The sequence below is a fragment of the Engraulis encrasicolus genome, unplaced genomic scaffold (assembly GCF_034702125.1).
Source record: "Engraulis encrasicolus isolate BLACKSEA-1 unplaced genomic scaffold, IST_EnEncr_1.0 scaffold_252_np1212, whole genome shotgun sequence".
In the NCBI taxonomy this organism is placed as follows: domain Eukaryota; kingdom Metazoa; phylum Chordata; class Actinopteri; order Clupeiformes; family Engraulidae; genus Engraulis; species Engraulis encrasicolus.
This window is the reverse complement of record NW_026945536.1, coordinates 39,852-47,018: the sequence shown is the minus strand read 5'-3', so window position 1 is coordinate 47,018 and position 7,167 is coordinate 39,852.

Genomic DNA, 7,167 nt, shown 5'->3' with positions numbered 1-7,167 from the left:
AATCCTGTGAAACAAACTGCCATTCAAATGTGGTGTCTTCTGATATTTCTACCTATACTTATTGGAGATTTTGTGAGTCATGACAGTCAACATTGGAAGCTATATGTAATGCTTAGGGATATTTGTGATATAGCTTTTGCCCCAGTTGTAACAAAAGGAATGGCTATTCTTTTGAAACAATTGACCATTGATCACCATCGCTTGTTTAAAAGTATTTATCCCGAGAGAAATATTATTCCTAAGCACCACTTTATGATTCATTACTGGCGATTGATGTTTAAATTTGGACCCCTTGTAAAATTATGGTGCATGAGGTTCGAGGGGAAACATAATCCATTGAAAAAACATGCACATGTCGTTTGCAATTTCATTAACATTTCTAAGACCCTAGCATTTAAGAATCAAATTAAGAGCATGTTTGATTGGAAATTTGGCGAACCTCTTGACAAAAAACTGAAAGTGCCCAATACCTTTCAAGTTATGGTAGGGAGTCTTGTGAAACATGAGCAGTTTACTGAGTGCATGACAAACTTTGGACAAGACATAAGTATCTGCAGTAGAGTTAATTTGTGCAGCAGTGTTGAGATGTTTGGGCATTCTTTCAAAACTGGTGGTGTAATCGCGTTAAACAATGACTTGAATGGTGAGCGGCTCTTTGGACAAATTACATACATAGTTCCCGTTTCTGAAAGTGTTGATGCACTCTTTTTTCTCCAAATAATTACTGTTAAATATTTTGACGATCACCTTCACTCTTACGTTGTGGAGAAGACAAATGAGTTTGAAATGGTTAATCTAAAAAATATCGCATATGTTTTACCTCTTGATTTGTTTACGCATCGTGATTCTGAAAAGCACATAATACTAAGATACAAACTTGTATAGACTTTCATTGATGCTGTGCTATGAGGAAAGTTTTGGTTTTATATATGAGACAAAAATGTAAAGTTTAACAATGCAATTATCTTGCTGCAAATGTTATGAAATGTTAAACAATGCAATTATCTTGCAGCAAATGTTGTGAAATGTTTTTTTTTTTTTTTTGCCATTCAATGTATTGACCATTCTTAAATATGTCATTTGAATAATAAAATTATTGTCAATATGTAATCTCTAATTTGTTTGTATTTTTTCCCCTGAATTTATGTAAGTAGGAACAGGTGAAATACCTGACTTAAATAACATGTATTGATTTAAAATAAAGTAACACAAAAACATGTGGACAGTTACACAAAAGTTGTGTTGAATAGCCTATACATTAACACAAAAACCTGTTGATAATAGTAACACAAAAGTTGTGTTGAATGTAGTAACACACCCAATGTGTTAAAATCAACAAAAGTTCTGTTGTCCCAATCTGGACATAGAGATGTGTTAAGAAACAACACAAGTTGTGTTATTTTCAACACATGTGTTTTAAGAGTGAGAGCACAGCCGATGGTGTGCCTGGCTTGTCTATCATCACAGTTGTCAAAGTTGAATGGCAGCGGTGTGTAATGGCTGTGCTATTGTTGGATGTTTTGGAATGTTGTACTGGTTCTGTTTTGGCAATTTGTTCCTTTTGCCTCTTGCTGCTGATTTGACCACCATAGCACCGCCACCACCTATTAATGCGTCTTAATGGCCTACGTTAAATGCAAACTAAAGGTGGCTTTCTCACTCTCCCTGTATCAATAGCCAGCAATGGCTCGAGCTGCTTTGGCGCTTAGCCTACTTCTTGCTCCGATCACATCCCGAACTCTTTGGCCGTCAGAGTGTAATTACATTCGGGAAGGTAGAGCTATGCCTGTGTGTGTGCGTGCGTGCTTTTATGCGCGGTCTGGGAGACCGAGATGCACCTGATCCACAGTCGCAATTGCAAGAAAATCTAAATTATTTGAAAGCCCGGTCACCTCTCACGAGTGCATCGCATAGCCTAGTCAAAGCATTTCTTCTAATTTCACACATTGCACACTGCCCATGCTGAAGAGACAAACTGTCAAGGCAGCGCGATTTGCTCTTGAGCCCTCACCTCCACATCAGGTGCGCGTTTCACTTCCGCAAGAAGAACATTAATAGTGTCAAAGTGAGATGTTAAAGAAAAAAAAGTTAAATCTAGCCATCCTTGTTTAGGCTAGGCCTACATAAAACATGAGGAAGTTATTCAGATGTGATTCGCCATTCCTCACCCTAAAATTGATTAGAACGCAGGAAATAGCATCTAAAAAACAGATTTTTTTTTCACAGCACCCCCTGGTCAAAACCAGTTCCTGCGTCCCTGGCTTCGCTACTGTGCTGAACATGTACTAAAACCTTGTGAAAGGCGCTGCTTGTCGAGCAGGGAAATATTGAAGCTACGGTGGGGAAACTCTCTCCACTTTGTAGTTTACAGTAGTAACAACTCGGACATTGGTATTGAAATGGAAGTTTTTATTATCATTATTATTATTATTATTATTATTATTATTATTATTTTCACTTAACACGTAAAAAAAATAGTGAAGGCAATTTGTCTTGGTGACAGTGGAGTTAAAAGGCATCCCATGCAGCCGCAGAGGTAAATTCTTGCGGCTTCTCATAGGTATCCACTGATATCGATAGCACATAATAGTGCAGACAACCGCCCTTGATGTAGGCTACTCTGGCTGTTCTCATGATGGTTGTTCATCTACCAATTTGAAATATATATATTTTTTTATCTGTAGGGGGAGGGCCATGGGAAAAAAAAATTGAAGTGGGGGGAGGGCCATGGGGAAAAAATTTGAGGTGGAGGGGGGGGCCATGATTTTTTTTTTTGACCGGACTTCCAGCGCACCAGCCCTCCCCCCCCGGTAAATAACGTACAGTCCCTTAGCTGACGCTTTTTTTAAATCCAAAGCGCCTTACATATATTAAAGGGTATTGGTTACAGTCCTTACAGATATTACAGGGTATTGGTTACAGATATTACAGGGTATTGGTTACAGTACAGATATTACAGGGTATTGGTTACAGATATTACAGGGTATTGGTTACATTACAGATATTACAGGGTATTGGTTACAGTCCTTGGAGCAATGTGGGGATAGGTGCCTCGCTAAAGGGCACTTCAGCCATGGATGGAGGTGCAGGGAGAGGTAAGGGCGGGATTTGAACCGGCACTCTGTGACTGTCACTTTCGCTTTCGCTTTCATCTTCAGTCCAACTCCCATTATACCACGGCTGACCATTGACAGATGGCTGTTGAGCCCTCCTCTCCATGGGAGGTTTATCAGACCGAGCTGCATTTACAAGCTCGGCGAGACAGGACAACAACAACAAAACAACTACAGTATATCTGTGGTTGCATTGACCAACCTCCGCCAGTAACCCTGTACTGGACGCTGCTGGAATGGGAAATAGTGACTGACTGTCATCAGTGGTGCGCTTGTGCTGTCCGATTGGTGTCTGATTGCTGTCCGATTGGTGTCCCATTGCACATGTATTTCTTATTGATGTTCAGTTGTGGTGATGTCTTTTGATGTGTCTGATTGCATTTATTATTGATGTTTCAATGGTGACAATGTCTTGATGGCTGTCTCTATCCATATGTTTGGGCTGTGTCAAGTTTGATGGATGGTGAAAACAAATTTCCTCTGGGTGACAGTAAAGGAATCTAAAGGAATCTATCTTGTTGTGTTGTGATTCAGTATTAGCTCTGTCCAGGGGCGCTGACAGCTTTTGCCAGGCCCCGGGATCAAGTCATTTGAAACGGCCCCTGAGCAAATACATCCAATGTAATGAATCAGAATTTTGGGAACCTCCATCTCCCTGGGCCCGGGACGGCTGACCCCTTAGTGCCTCCCTGTCGGCATCCCTAGCTCTGTCTGCCTTACCAGTACACTCATAGCTTTGACAGCTGCCTCATGATCCTTCCTGCTGGTGGGAGGTGTGTTAGACTGAGCTACATGAGCCTGGAGAGAGAGGAGGTGTATTAGACCTACAGAGCTACATGAGCTTGGAGAGAGAGGAGGTGTATTAGACCTACAGAGCTACATGAGCTTGGAGAGAGAGGAGGTGTGTTAGACTGAGCTACATGAGCCTGGAGAGAGAGGAGGTGTATTAGACCTACAGAGCTACATGAGCTTGGAGAGAGAGGAGGTGTATTAGACCTACAGAGCTACATGAGCTTGGAGAGAGAGGAGGTGTATTAGACCTACAGAGCTACATGAGCTTGGAGAGCCAGAATGACAAAACAAAGGCTTATGTATGTCTGTGATTGTACATATGGCTTGTTCATCTTGCCGTTGTTTTTTTTATCTGGCGGCTTTAATATCTCCTAATCAGTGATAGTCATCTTGGATTTAGAGAATATACTTTATAATGCCACACACACATGTTGCAACATGTTGTGCTTTCTTCTTTTCTTCTATCTTGTTTTGTACTTTTTTCTTTTGTCTGTGTACTTAAAGTGGGATTGAAGAAATCAGCAGATGGGATGTGAGTCTTATTATACACGAAACTCTATTCTGTAATGGAACCTCTCGGTTTCAGAAACTGAAGTCCAGTTATGCACAGTCTACGTGACCTGGTTTGACATGCATACATAAGTAGCCTCTTACCGCAGCAGGGGTCGCCGGCGACCCTATTCACTTGCTTAAAATGCTTAATTACATCATGACAACATTGCTATGACATTACAGAGAGCCATAGTGCTGCGCTAAGGGTGCTCCGCTCATTAAAGGGACACTGTGTGAGATTTTTAGCTGTTTTTTCCCAGAATTCATGCTGCTCATTCACTAATGTTACCTTTTTCATGAATACTTACCACCACTGTTAAATTCTAAATAGTCATTATGACTGGAAAATGTGACTTTTCATACATGAAAAGGGGGATCTTCACCATAGACCGCCATTTTGAATTTCCAAAAATAGCCATTTGTAGCTGCAAAAATGACTGTACTTGGACCATACTACAAAATATTTGTTTATTACTTAGTAAACTTCCACGTAAAGATCAAATTTGGCAATAGGCAGCCCAGTTTCAATGAGCAGCATAGTTGCAGTACCTTTTTTGAACATTTCCTGCACAGTGTCCCTTTAAAGCCACGATATGCTATATGTCAGTGGTTCTTAACCTTTTTTTCCTAAAGCACCCCCTTAACTGTGTCTAGGACAAGCCGCGCACCCCCAACCCAAATTTCTACATGAGTATACGCACTAAAAAAAATGATTTAAGTGATTAATTACAATGATTCTTCCTTGAGACATTAATGACTTTACGTGGTGACCAAAACATCTTTTAATTTGGTTTTAATTTGGCAATGTTATAATGTTTGCAAGCTGAATTTTGGTCACAACCTCAACACAAACAAAATTCTGTGCACCCCCTGGAATCTCTGGCGCACCCCCAGGGGGTGCCCGCACCCCAGGTTAAGAACCACTGCTATATGTGACTTTTTTGGAGTTAATGAATCATCTTTTGTACAGTAGCGTAGATCATCTTGAGTAGAGTGGTTAAATGAGACATTACAGGGCAAATGAACAGTCTCTTATTCACCACAGTGGTCTGGTCAGGAGGGGAAAAGTTATATGACATGTCAATTAAATAAATGTCAAGTCAAGTCAAGTCAAAGTTTATTTGTAATGAACTTTTAAAACTACAAAAGCAGCTGACCAAAGTGCTAACTCACAGAGAGAACATGAATGATTCACTTTTGATGAGATGAGCTTCAGATGAGCTCTCAAGGGAGGCGCTGCTCACCCCCACTACCCTCTTCTATATGATGTCTATGCCACCACCCACCAACGTTGAATCTAGAGCAGCGGTTCTCAACCATTTGAACAAACTCCGCCTTGACCTCATCATAACACTGCCAACGGCCCCTTAGTAGTAAATAGTAAGTAAGTAGTAATAGATTAATGGCACCCAATGGCAATTGAGGCCTGGGGTGGCTCTAGAGGTCCCGGTTGAAAAACACTACACAGAGAGGAGTGGTGGAGGAGAGATAGCATTGGTGGCAATCAGAAGACGGTTTGGCAATCAGTCAGTGGTGTGCAGCGTTGAGAAGTGAGACGTTTTGGTAATGCGTAGCCAATCCGATGATGTGAAAAAACAATCTGAATTGTTTGACTGTTTCAATCTGAGTGGAAAGCATGTAAGTAGATGTGCTGTATACTTGCTAGCTTGGATGAACAGCAAAATGAGAAACAAGAAGCAAAACGTGTGTGTGTGTGTGTGTGTGTGTGTGTGTGTGTGTGTGTGTGTGTGTGTGTGTGTGTGTGTGTGTGTGTGTGTGTGTGTGTGTGTGTGTGTGTGTGTGTGTGTGTGTGTGTGTGTGTGTGTGTGTGTGTCTCCTCCGAGTGAGAATGCGTTAGTTTGTGTACATACGTATTTTCCCTGAGCTGAGCCTACGTGTGGATCGCGGAGGCCTGTGTGTAGGGGTTCTGTTGTGCATGTGTGTGTGTGTGTGTTTGTGTGTGTGTGTGTGTGTGTGTTCGGTTGTGCATGTGTGTGTGTGTGTGTGTGTGTGTGTGTGTGTGTGTGTGTGTGTGTGTGTGTGTGTGTGTGTGTGTGTGTGTGTGTGTGTGTGTGTGTAGGGCTGTCTACTGAAAGGATTCCATCTGTTAGTTAGCGGGTTGTTCTTTAGCCCCGGAGTTGCTATGTGGCACGGCAGATATGAGACGTGTGTGTGTGTGTATGTTTAGGTGTGTGTGTGTGTGTGTGTGTGTGTGTGTATGTTTAGGTGTGTGTGTGTGTGTGTGTGTGTGTGTGTGTGTGTGTGTGTGTGTGTGTGTGTGTGTGTGTGTGTGTGTGTGTGTGTGTGTGTGTGTGTGTGATATGAGATATACATATCTCTCTATCTATGCCGCGCTTAATTGCTTCCTCCGCCCTCCCGTGTGATAAGCATAATGTTGTCTACCGGCTCACGCAAAGATGTGCACTCACACACATACACATACACATACACATACACATACACACAGGCACACACACACGCACACACAAACACAGACACACACACACAAACACACACACAACACAAACACACACAGATATATTGGCATCGCTACTTGTGTTCGCCGTTTGCCTTCACGTGAATGTGAATCAGTGGAAATCTTCTCTTCTCCTCAGCTCATTTCCTCTCATATTACCGCCCCTACAGATCTTTCCCCTTTTTCTGATCTTGCTCTCCCTTATTTTCAACGCTACCTTTCCAGAACTCATCT